The 13,696-nt window shown below is 38.1% G+C and overlaps 1 protein-coding gene across 1 annotated transcript in view; it reads right to left on the bottom strand.

Moving 5' to 3' along the window:
* Nucleotides 1-13,696, bottom strand: part of Gls (glutaminase) — a 79,288-nt gene that overhangs the window by 6,640 nt on the left and 58,952 nt on the right. The window lies entirely within an intron of this gene.

Consider the following 13,696-nt stretch of genomic DNA (forward strand, 5'->3'; position numbering starts at 1 on the left):
AAATTCACACCTACAACCAAAGCACACATGTGTGGTATTTTTTTAAACAGGATTGTGAAGGAAAAGTCAATAATAAAGATAACTGTCTGAGGGAAAGAATGGAAAGATGGTACCAGCTGGCACAAAAACCTGGATGCTCCCAATCTGTGAAATTTACAGTTGGAACAATTGAAAATTCTTTAGAACACTTCTCATTAGAAAGTACAGTGCACAACTGTATACTGAAAAATTCCTATCACATCATTATTACAAACTAAATTATGCCACATTAATGTCTCATCCATCCAAGTAGACACTTCCTTCACCTATGGCTTCCTTATACATATTAAGAGGTAAAAATTTAATGGTTTTCAATCTAAGAATAGGGCTGTACTTCACTGGATAATATTGTTTTTCCCAGATGATAAAAATTAGGGCATTCTCAGATACTATTGTAAGCCATAAATGGTGGGAAAATTCACTAAATTTTAAGTCACTGCTATTGAGTACTCCAAGACTCAAAATGTATTTGCGTTTGACAACTATCTACTTCTCATTCTGGTAGTTAAAGGAGAAAGGTAGTTATCATGAAGGCCACCCAATATCTATCTGCCAACATGAAGACTTTCCTCAACCCTGTGAATGAAAAACTGAACTATTAATTATACAATGTCTATAAACAATGCATATATCCCAAATTGTATTTATTTATTTCGGTAATACTGGAGTTTGAACTCAGGGTCTCACGCTTGCTAGGCTAGATAGAGCTCTATCACTTGATTTATGCTGCTAGCCTTGCGTTTTGATGGTTATTTGGGAGATTGAGTCTAACAAATTTTTTCTGCCCAGTTTGGCTTTGAACTACAATTATCTATGTCAGCTTCCAGGGTCTAGCATAAGCGACTGACATCAAGCATACATTCCAAATTTTGTCTTACAATGTGAATGTCAGCATTCATCATTTAATAAGCTTATTAAACTGGAGGAAAAGAAAGTAGGCAAGGTCTTCAGGAACATGACCAGAACCCTGAAGCTGTGCTTCGGTACCTTAAAACAGACATTCTCCTTTTGCACTGCGAGTAGCCTTTCCCCATTTGTTTCTATTTGGAGCTGACTGTAGTTGGATTTCCTTGATATAATATTTTCGAAATTTGTTTCAAAGACACAACTACAAGAGTCTTCATGATGTAAAGGTCTTGCTTGATATGCTCTTAAAAATACTGAATTTCAGTCGGGCGCCTGTGGCTCATGCCTGTAATCCTAGCTACTCAGGAGGCTGAGATCTGAGGATCGCAGTTCAAAGCCAGTCCGTGATACTCTTATCTCCAATAAGCCATCAGAAAACCGGAAGTGGTGCTGTGGCTCAAGCAGTAGAACGTTCTCCTTGAGCTGAAGAGCGCCCAAGCCCAGAGTTCAAGCCCCATGACCGATTCCCCCCGCCAAAAAAATTGAATTTCTTCCTGAAAACTCATAAGCATATGAGGTTCAATAGAATTCGTCCCAAACTTGCCTAACTAGGTACTTTTAGTAAAAAGTGTTGTTACTGATAGCTTTGGTTATCACTTAAAAAAAAACACAAAATATCAATCCTAGTCCTTCATGTATTTAGCTTCCTTTCTGTTTGTTACTACAACTGCCAGCCTCTATCCTGGAGGCTATCCCTCTTAGACTAGAACAGCATTCTCAGGTGGGGAAGGAGAAAACACTTTGGAGAGCATGTTCTGAGAGTGTCTCTTCATGTCTAGTCGTCCACTCCTACAATTCAAATCCTTCAGATATATTTAGGGAAAGGAATTAAGCACAGAGATTTTTAGTCTCCAAGTGACTCTGATGTGCTCCTTTACTTAAAAGCACTGTCCCAGTGATTTTAACTTCTGGTGTAATCAAACAATTCTCATTCTCTCCTCTCTTCTTTCTCCTCTCCTCCTCATCTCTAACTCTTCACTACACTTGACCCTATTGTTTCTCCCATTCAGTGCATATTTCTGAAAGTAGTTTATATGATTAACTTCCTGAAAATTACCTTTATACACACTGCCATCTCCAATTAACATTCTCAAAAGCTCCGGCAGCATTCTCGAACCATCTCTGCTCTCTCAGCACTGCCCACCTTCACAGTGCTTGCTGTGCAGCCGCACTGCCCCCTGCCCAGCCACCCACTCATTCCCCAAAGGCAGTCTTCATCTTTTTTTGTCATCATAATGTCCTTCAAGGGTTTCATAAGTTCCTCTGGGCAGAATGACTTCCCTATCTAAACTTTTGATCTAAACTCCAACCCTACTCCTCCACCTGTCATTATGACATTGCAAACTCAAAACCAGTAACAGCTCTGGTAGCTCTCCAACCTGGTTCGAGAAGTCCATCACCACTTCCCTACTAGACTTCGGTAGGGATCTCAGGCTTGTGTCCAAAACAGACCTACATTTGCTTTACTCACCCCCTCAATGGTTAGTGCTTCTAGTCTTTCCTATTTGTGGATGACTCTACAATTCACCCATTTGTTCATTTTGGAACCCTGGGAGTCATCTAGGGCTGCCATAGTTGCTTATATAGGCTGAGTTGTCCACAGGGCCACCCAGCTATAGCCAAGTCAAAGGTGTCTACCATTAGTTCTTCCGCGAAGGTGTTCAAAACCCAGATGTATTTGCTGGGAGGAAAGGCACTTTCTTCACTCTAAGGTGTTGGGGATCTGCTTCTGCCTCAAATAAAGTTTAATCCCACAAATCCATCGTATAAATCATGTTTCTTGACTCTGTATTCACAATCTATACCTAATTCATCAAAACGTACTTTGCTCCTCCTTCAAAATGTTTGCAGTCCCATCAATGTTCAGCATCTCTGTCACTTCTGCTCCAGGCCTTAAATACAACCTTATCACACATGGAGTAACTGGGGCAGCCTAACACCATCCCATCATAGAGCATTAGCCACCCCACCCCCTACCTCCCTGATGACTTGTCATCATATCTATAGTAACATTGAAGCTATCTCTCATGGCTTGTAGACCCTCACTCTTGCCTGGTTACACTGCTCATCTCATTCCTCACCACACCTCCCCTTTGGGCATTACTGCAGTTGGTGGTTACCACGGGTCTGAGGCACTCAGAACCTCCACTGTTGCCAGGGATGCTATTTTGCCAGACAGTGAGCAGGCTCCCTCAATTGTTACACAGATCCTAAAACACCCCCTCCCTCACTTTATCACGCCTTATCCCTTACCTTGGTATTTCTCTTCATTACAACTGTGGTTACTCAATGATCTCTCTTCCCTGAACTTGTTAAGCTCCTGTGGGGAAAGATCACTTGTCTTTTCCTTCTCTTATGTAACCAAGTGCCTGCCATGTATAATATTAAATATCTACTGGTGAAATGAAAATTCCCAAAACATCAATATTCAATTTGAAGATTAAATTGTAATCATTAATTGCCTCACTTTCTTTTATATATACTAAATTTTTAACAGATTTACCCAATCCTTTCATCAAAAACCAAAAAAACCAAAAAACAAAAACCCCCAAACCCCCACAACCTTCCCTCATACTTCTAATCATTCCAAAACTTTGCTTACTGAACCTTTCTTAGCAGGGGAGTGTCAAGAAACTCTAAAATTCATCCCTGATAAAATTGAAATCCCACAGCCTTGCATTCAAGGTTCTCTAATTTGTTATTTTTCTGTCCCAACTCTATAGCAAAAATCAATCTCAGTGCTCTTGTTTAGCCTTGATGTCTCAGTTCTTCTCTCCTTTGAGAATACCCACACTCCTGAGCAAATCTCTTCTCTGCCCTTCAAGCCTAGTTTGAAATTCCCTTTCTTACTGCCACACTTTCCCAGGTCAAACCAGCCCTGCATTCATTACCCACTTAGTTTATTCTGTTTTGACATGTGCCTAGGACATGATCATCAACCAGTTACCATCTCTCCAATGACAACCCTAACTACAGCTTCTTCACTTCTGAGCCACAATGCATACTATTTCCTGAAAGAACCTTTCCTTTACCTAAATCTCACTGAAATGTCATTCTGACCCCTCCTCTGTGAATGCTGCTCCAGTCTCTTAAATTGGAAGTAATCTCTTGTATATCTTTCCCTCACTATGGTTCTATCCCACATAAGTACAAGTTATATTTCTGTATCTCATCTCCTAACTACTGAAGAAAAGTTAGATTCTGATATGCATACCATTAGTACATTACCCACAGCTCTTATGAAATACATCAGCTCTTCTAAGAAGTATTTTTTTATGTTTCAGTGACTATATATGTGAACTCCATTCCTTTTAAATCTCTGAATCAAGCTTCTTTGAATATTACATTCATTCAATTTAGTCACTAAATTTCTGTCAGGAATGGTGGCAGCCCCCTGTAACATGGGAAGTTGAAGACGGAGGATCTCAACTTTGATGTCACCCTGGATTCCATAGATTCTGTCAAAAAAAAAAAAACCCCAAAACAAAAATAGCCCATCACTGGTGGCTCACGCCTGTAATCCTAGCCACTCAGGAGGCTGAGATCTAAGGATTGCAGTTTGAAGCCAGCCTGGGTAGGAAAGTCTGTGAGATTCTTATCTTTAATGAACCACTAGAAAAATGGAAGTGGAACTGTGGCCCAAGTGGTAGCTCAGGCACAGTGCCTAGGCCCTGAGTTCAAGCCCCACAACTGACAAAAAGAAAAAGAAAAAAAGAGAGAAAACAAGAAAAAAAATGTCTTATTTGTAAAACCAGTAAAAGGTTTATCTTAGAATATTTGTTTGGTCTAACATTTCAGTTTTAAACATGTTTCAGCTCAGAAATAGTTTTAAGGCACAGGGCTTGGTGACAGATGGCAGGGACATTAGCCTGCCTCAAAAATTATGAGTAACATGGAAGTTTGTTACTCTTGCCACGAGAACAAAAGGCTAGCTTCTGTGCTGTATTTGACCCAAACCAGAAGATAAGAATCTGATCATAAAACTGAGTGTTTCTCTCTCCAGAACAGGAAAGCATTTGGAGGCATCATATGGCTAGGCAACATTTAAGAGTAAAACCATAAATGCTGCTTTACTGTATAGCCACTGGAATTTTAATGTTTACATAAATAATGAAATGAGGTATGGTAGAATGCCAAGAAAGAAAATGAAACTGCTTAAAGAGTGTTGAGACAACAGATGGAAATATTTACTTAGAGACAATTCATTTCCTGGTCATATAAGAGGGCTCTACAAATACTCCCAACTGAACGGGAACCCTGTATAATGCTGCCCATGCACTTAGTCTCAAGGATGGTGTGCTCTGAAGCACTCATCCACCTCTAAGCCAACTCTGGAAGGAATGAACATGTGCTCATCTTTGATGGAGACTCATTCCCTGATTCACCACAAGATAAAGTTCCTTTCACTTTAAGACATCTGCCAAGAAAGCCAAGATCTAGAAAATAATGCCTAAAGCATAAAATTTATGCCTAACACATAAAACCCATTGTTTTGATTACATCACTTCCAATAAATTATTCCTTAGTAACAAGGAAATACACTACATATTAACAATAGCAGCCGTACATTAATAAATCTGATGTTCACTAAGTGTTTACCTCACCTCTCCATATTACAAACTCTATTAAATGTTAATTTTCCAGTACTACTACATTTTCTTTATCAGATTGTGATCAGAGTTTGTCAGACCTAGACCCTTACCTTAGTTTATTTGTACAAAGTCATGGCAACAGTGGAACAAAAATGTTACAGTTCACAAGTTCATTTAATGCAAACATGCTTGCATCAGAATCTCACTTTTATATTCAACAGCTCGATGAAGGCGAGGATTCTATTAAATGACATTCTTAAGTCTTTCATGCTATCATTTTTCTATTTATTTCAACCTGCTTAGAAACTTAATTATGATTTTGGCCTCATACCCTGATATCTCTATATGACAAACAGCAAGTGTAGAATTACATGTCACTTTTTATACTGTTTTGGAGGGGTTATTGGGTATCAAATCCTGGACATTGCACTTTCTAGGCAAGTGCTTTGTCACTGAGCTACATTCCAGTCCTTTATATCACATTTTAAATACCTAAAAAAGCAGCTATTTAAACATCTCTGTAAAATATATTGGTGGATGTTTTATTTAGCACTGCTGAGATTAAGAGTCATGGTTAATGAATTAGTGATTCAATTGAGATGAAACCTTTATCTAGACTCTCAATTCTGTACAATTTCACCATGATGAACTGAGTTCTTAATAGTATTTCACATTCTAATAGAAAGAAACAAGGACATGAAAGATTAAACAGCAATTTAGCTCTAACTCATAAAAGTCCTTTGCTAAATAATGGAAGAAAAAGGTAGAAGGAAAGAAAGGGAGAAAATGGAGGTACAGAGAGGGAAAATTGATAAACTGGTTTTACACTTTACTTCCTCTAGTTTATTTCCAACTGTTTCCAATTCCAAGAATGAGGTTTCCCTTGCTTCTCATATTTAGTTTTTGTTTTTATACAAAGACTAATCAGCTCTTTTGGAATGGCTTTAATAAAATAAATAGAAAAAAGGAGCAACTGAAAGCCCATCCTTCAGTTTCTATCACCACCAGTTTGACGTAAACTGCTCTCTCATTTCCAGCTCACTACTGTATCTGTTGTCATGGAATGGATACCTTCTTCATCTGCTAAATAAACCATCATCATTGCAGATCCAATTTTCTTTTAAAAAAAGCCTCCCTCTAACTTTTCCATTTACAGTCTTTAAGTGAAAACAAGCTTTGAGACTTCATAAATATTTTTCTTATGGTTAGGTTAAAAAAAAACAAACCTCTTATAGTATAGGTAATGGAAAATTTTAAGTTGCCACCAATACATGTAAATTAAATGCCTTGCCAACACGGGTAGAAAAATAAGCCTATACAATGTGTATATAACCAAAGATATTTCCTCTTTCTATTACATGAGTTTGTTTAATATTACAAAGGATGTGTAAACCAAAAGTATAGTGCTCTTATGATTAGACTGTGAGAACAAGGCCACACACACCAAGCTTTCCAGTGATTTATTCAAAGCTATTAATATGCTATATATAGATAAAACTAATCTAGCCTGGTATTACTAGATCAGAGGATTAGAGACAACCTTTTATAGGAAGAGCAATGCAGCAGTTGCATGACCTTATTTCCAAAATTTTACACAAATACAGGAATTTCTCTTATGGTAATCGTGATAGGAGAATCAAAACAAATTTTATTCTATTTTCTAGTAATGTCACTTAAAAACAAAACTCAAAATGGCAGCTCCAAACAGTGCTGCTTGCTTTGGATTTAACTAATAAAATCGCAAGCAGCCATTTTCAAATTTTCTCAATGAGTAACTCATTAAAAATACTTTTTACTTATTTGTAAGCTAAGATGTGTGATCACAGAAACTCTGTTCATGAAGACAAACACCAACTAAATGTTATTTATAACAGAACAGCTAATGTGAAGAATGTCCTCTCCTTTGGTTGAGCTAAGTGCTTAAGTATTGTTATTATTGTTTTTATTCAGAGGATGGAAAACAGAAGGCTGGTTTAAATAACTTGGTCAGGGTATCAGAGCTGGCAGATGACAGAAAAGGCTGCCTGACACCAGGGTCAGCGTTCACAACCACTGCCTATCTATTGGGCCAAGAGAGTTCCTAACAACTGGAATTTCCTTAATAATACTATACCAAGACAAAAATTTGTTATGATAGGAAATCAGAAAAGATTATCTAAGAAACAATTTACAGGGAAATCAGAGGGGCTAGTTTTATAGTGAGATGACAGCAAAGCATTTTATGGAGAAAATAAAAGAATAAATTCAGTTTGATACAAAACTATGAACAACAAATGGAAAACTGTTAAAGATAGTATCTTTATTCTTGTAAGTATGAAATGTTTTAGATTAAGGTAAATAAAATCAAACATGCTTGTTACAGCATTGGCAACAAATAAACACCTTGTTATCTCAGTGACTCATATTATTCCAGTAAATGCCAATGAATGGTCTAAAAGGATACCAGTGGACTCAAAAGCATTCCTCTTTTTATACCAGATTATGAAACCAGCTAACAATATATCTTTGTATAGCCTAAAAATCAGCATTCCTAATTGGGAAGTAGCACACAGAAGGAAAATAGAAATAAGCAAAGGCAAAGGCAGCAATTCCTCTGAAGGATAAAACTATTTTTCATGTGGTAAGCCTAGGAGTATACGCATTTCTCTGACAACAATCAGTGTTCCCTCTACTACACTGTTGGTGGGAATGTAAACTTGTTCAACCATCCTAGAAGGCAGTATGGAGGTTCCTTAAAAGACTAAGCATTGAGTCTCCCTGTGACCCAGCAATTCCACTCCTAGGCATTTATCCAATTGACCACAAAGAGGTCACACTAAAGTTACCAGCACAACCATGTTCATTGCAGCACTGTTTATTTTTTATTTATTTATTTTTGTTGGTTATGGGCCTTGAACTCTGGGCCTGAGCGCTGTCCCTCAGCTCTTCAGCTCAAGGCTAATGCTCTACCACTTGAGCTACAGAGCCACTTCTGGTTTTCTGGTGGTTTATTGGAGATAAGAGTTTCACGGAAATAAAATACCTAGGAATTAACTTAACCAAAGAAGTGAAGGACCTCTATGATGAAAACTTTAAAATCTTGAAAAAGGAAATCAACACAGAACTTAAAAAATGGCAAAACCTCCCATGCTCCTGGATTGGAAAGATTAACATCGTGAAAATGGCAATACTTCCCAAGGCTATCTACAAATTCAACGCAATACCTATCAAAATTCCACCCTCATTCTTCAAGGAAATAGAAGAGGCAATCCAAAAATTCATATGGAACAATAAAAGACCCCGAATAGCAAAAACGCTCCTCAACGGAAAGAACACTGCTGGAGGAATATCAATACCAAATTTCAAACTCTACTATAAAGCCATAGTAATCAAAACAGCTTGGTATTGGCATAAGAACAGACCTCAGGACCAATGGAATAGAATTGAAAACCCAGAAATGAACCTACAGACCTATAGCCATCTAATCTTCGATAAGGGAGCTAAAACAATAGAATGGAAGACAGACAGCCTCTTCAGTAAATGGTGCTGGCAAAACTGGTTAACTACATGTAGAAAACTAAAGCTAGATCCTTATATATCACCCTGCACCAGAATCAACTCCAAATGGATCAAAGACCTTGAACTCAAAGCAGACACTCTGAAAACATTACAGGATGGAATAGGAGAAACCCTAGGTCTCCTTGGCTCAGGCCGAAATTTCCTGAATAGAGACCCGGAAACACAACAAATCAAAGAAAGGTTGGACAAATGGGATTGTATAAGGTTGCAGAGCTTCTGCAGGGCAAATGACATAGCTAGCAAGATCAATAGAAAGCCCACGGACTGGGAGAAGATCTTTACTAGCCATACAACGGACAAGGGTCTCATATCTAAAATATACTTGGAACTCAAAAAATTAAACCACCCAACAACAAATCCTCAAAGAAACAACTGCCCAATAAGTAAGTGGGCGAAAGACTTAAAGAGAAGCTTCTCTGAAGAAGAAAGAAGGATGGACAATAGACACATGAAGAAATGTTCAACATCCCTAGCCATAAAAGAAATGCAAATCAAAACAAAATTGAGATACCACCTCACTCCAGTTAGAACAGCAAAAATCAAGAACTCTAACAACAACAGATGCTGGAGGGGATGTGGACAGAAAGGAACCTTACTTCATTGTTGGTGGGAATGTAAACCTGTTCCACTTTGGAAAGCAGTATGGAGGTTCCTCAAAAGACTCCACATAGAGCTCCCCAATGACCCAGCAATCCCACTTTTGGGCATTTACCCAAATGATCACAAACAAGGCCACACTAAAGCTACCAGCACAACTATGTTTATTGCAGCATTATTTACCATAGCTAAGATATGGAACCAACCCAGATGCCCCTCAGTAGATGAATGGATCAAGAAGATGTGGTATATATACACAATGGAATTCTATGCCTCCATCAGAAAGAATGACATTTCCCCATTTGTTAGGAAATGGAAAGGCTTGGAAAAAATTATATTAAGTGAAGTAAGCCAGGCCCAAAGAAACATAGGTCCCATGGTTTCCCTTATTTGCAATATCTAGTATAGGTATGAGTCAAGCGGAAAAAGTCAGAGAATGTGATGTTAGGAAAACGAACCCTCAAATATGTATTTTAATGTTTTTGTTTCTTTCATGCATGTGTTTCTAACGCATTTATAAGATTATTTCTTTGTTGCTTTGTATGTCCCTCCCCCACAGTGTAACCCCCGCTTTCACTATATTTGATGTCAGTATAACATGTGGAGGAGACGGGGACAAACAAGTCGTTTAAGGATTCAGGTGGACCTGTTGCAACAATGAGAAGTACAAAATATCATGTCAAAACCAGCTTTACAATGTCGGTGGTGGGGGGGAGGGGGGTATGACTGGGTGGGGGGGAGGGGGGAGGCTGGGAAGGGAGGTGAAGGGTAAACAAAGGAGGAGGCTGCAATGCTTGGTAAGAAATGTATGCATTATCCTGCCCATGTAATTGTAACCCCTTTGTACAGTATGTTCTCAAATAAAATAAAATAAAATTAAAAAAAAAAAAAAAAGTTTCACGGAGCCTCCTGAGTGGCTAGGATTACACGCATGAGCCACTGGTGGCTGGCTTGCAGCACTGTTTATTTACCATACTCAATATATAGAATAAACTCAGATGCCCCTCAGTGGATGAATAGATCAAAGAAAATGTGGTGTATATATACACACACACACACACACACACACACACACACACACACATTATATACATACATACACTTTGGAATTCTAAGCTTCTATCAGAAAGAATGATATTGCTTCATTTATAAGGAAATGTTAAGACTTGGAAAAACTATATTAAGCAAAGTAAACCAGACCCAATGACACAAAGGTTGCAAGTTTTCCCTCATTTGTAGTAATTAGAATGTGCCTATAAATTTGTAAGTACAATGGATGGTAAAAGATGGGTTATACTTGGATATGATAAACAGGACTCTAAACATTCACACAGTGAGACCAAAGAAGAATATTCTTAGGAAAGGATCACAAAAGCTCAGTAGCTATTTGCTTATGAACGTATAAAATGATGTTTATTGAAGTCCAAGAAATGGAACAAGAGGTTTACTTTTTGTGATTGTTTTGTTTTTTGTTTTTCCCCTTCACTTGCTGTTTCTTATTTCTGTACTTTTTGTCTTATATGTAAGTTTATCTGGGGAGGGGAGGTGGAAATAGTGGGACAGGGCTTGGAATGTGGCTTAGTGGTAGAGTACATGCATGAGGCCCTGGGTTCAATTCCTCAGTACCACATGAACAGAAAAAGCCAGAAGTGGCACTGTGCCTCAAGTGGTAAAGTGCTAGCTTTGAGCAAAAGAAGCTCAGGAACAATGCCCAGGCCTTGAGTTCAAGACCTAGGACTGGCAAAAATAAAATAAAATAAATAAAAATAAAGAAAAAGAAAAAAAATAGTGGGACAAAGGGTGAAGTAATTCAGCAGTGATATTAGACACTATGTTGAAAATGAACCATACAACTTTGGGGGAGGAGGTTAAAGAGGAAAAAAATTGGGAGAAAATCAGGGAAGAGGTGACACTGTTCAAAATGGAATGTACTATTACTTGACCAATGTAACTGTAACCCCTCTGTACATCACATTTACAATGAAAATAAAAACAAAAACAATATTCCCATTTACTCTTAAATGGTCTTCTTTCTCTCTTACAGAAATACTTGTAAACTTCCTGAAGATTAGTTAATATCACACTTAGGTGTTCATAGATATAGTCGTAATTATGGAATGACAGGTATGTTTGCTTAAAATTTTTATTACAACTGAAACAACAGTATGTTAGACCTCCAAGGAACCTAAAAAGCAGGAAGATTTGAAGAGAATTGGTCACAAGATACTTGTATTCCTTCAAATGGATTAAAAGATTTCTAAATAGCTCAATCTTGTGTAAATTAAAAATAAGTGCAGTGGTGGCTCAGTAGTAGAGTGCTTGCCTCGCATGCATGAGGCCCTGGGTTCCATTCATCAGCACCACTTGAACAGAAAAAGCCAGAAGTGGCACTGTTCCTCAAGTGATAGAGTTCCAGCCTTAAGCTGAAGAGCTGAGGGACAGCGCCCAAGCCCAGAGTTCGAGCCCCATAACCGGCAAATAAAAAAAAAAAAGCTCAAACAAGGTCCCTAAGATATGAGTCTCTATTTCAAAGCAGTTTTAGCAGTGATATGGCAGAATTGTGAATAAATAATTCAGTGTAAAGGAGTTCATTTGTGCTGATGGGATCTTGATTGTAGTGTTGAGGATGTGAATCTATACCTGTGCTATGACTGTATAGGTCTTTATAATTCTGTAATTTACTAAGTATTATATTGTTACTATCTTCGTTAAGGGTATTTAGAGTTCTGTAATTTTTTGGAACTTCCTATAGGTTTATATTGAAAAACATTTTTTTAAGTTTTAAGTAAATATTAAAAAAATAATTCAGTGTACGTGGAAGGAGAGAGCAAGCAAAGAGGTGACTGGCATTGTCCAAAAAGAAACACACTTTTTACCTGACTTATGTAAGGTAAAGAGGTTACCTCTCTTTTTATCACCTTTATAATAACACATTTTTTTAAAAAATTAAAATGCTCAGGGTTCCTGAGTAGCTGGTATTCACAAACCACTGCTATTCAGATTAATTCATTAATATGCATATTTTAAAATCATTTCTCTTTTCTTTTTTACTCTTCCAATTTCCCTGTGTAAAGCCAGTACCATTGTTACATGAAGGATGGCATTATTCAGGTTCCTGTGTAGAATATATCTACTGACTTATGTTGTGTGTGAAATCAATTCAAAAATGAAATCCAGCTTAAGGATCTATATTTTTTAGCATGCCCTGGACATTGCTACAATGGCGAAAGACATATGGACCCAAGTTTTCTTTTCTTTTTTTTTTTTGGGTCCGGTCGTGGGGCCTGAACTCTGGGCCTGCGCGCTGTCCCTCAGCAATTCAGCTCAAGGCTAGCACTCTACCATTTGAGCCACAGCACCACTTCTGGCTTTTTTTTCCTGCTTATGTGGTGCTGAGGAATCGAACCCAGAGCCTTGAGCATGCAAGGCAAGCGCTCTACCACTGAGCCACCTTCCAGCCCCGGACCCAAATTTTCTATAATTACTCCAACTATAGTCTGGCAAGTGCCCTAAAAATCTCTTGCCTCTGGATCTTTTGTAGCGGGAATCTATCTGCCTTAAGCCAAATTCAGGATGCAGTCATAAGACATTGAAGGGAGAAACAACAGGATTGTCATAGCTGCTAGAAAATCCTGGCTGACAAACTCAGCAGTCTTCTGAGATACTGTCAGGTCCTTCAGTTCTCTTCAACTTCACAAGAAAACACATGTGCTACACCTTTTCTATGCTCTGAAGCCTCACAGTCCATTTAAAATCTCTTAATTCATGAGGATGAGCATACAGCCTTCCTCATACTCTTCAGGATAATAAAAGCTAAGGAAGTAGTACTCTCTCACGCCAACCATGTCTGCAAATCTACCTTTCTGCTTCTCCTTGTCGTTTATTGGAAGTATACTTCCCTCAACCAAACTAATCCCCCACTTATGCTGAGTGCTACATCATTTTTGACAGGCCTCACTTCATTGATCATTGTCCCTCTCTCATGTCTACTTCAAGATCATTCT

Source organism: Dipodomys spectabilis, unplaced genomic scaffold (assembly GCF_019054845.1).
Source record: "Dipodomys spectabilis isolate Male_0828 unplaced genomic scaffold, ASM1905484v1 ptg000115l, whole genome shotgun sequence".
NCBI lineage: Eukaryota > Metazoa > Chordata > Mammalia > Rodentia > Heteromyidae > Dipodomys > Dipodomys spectabilis.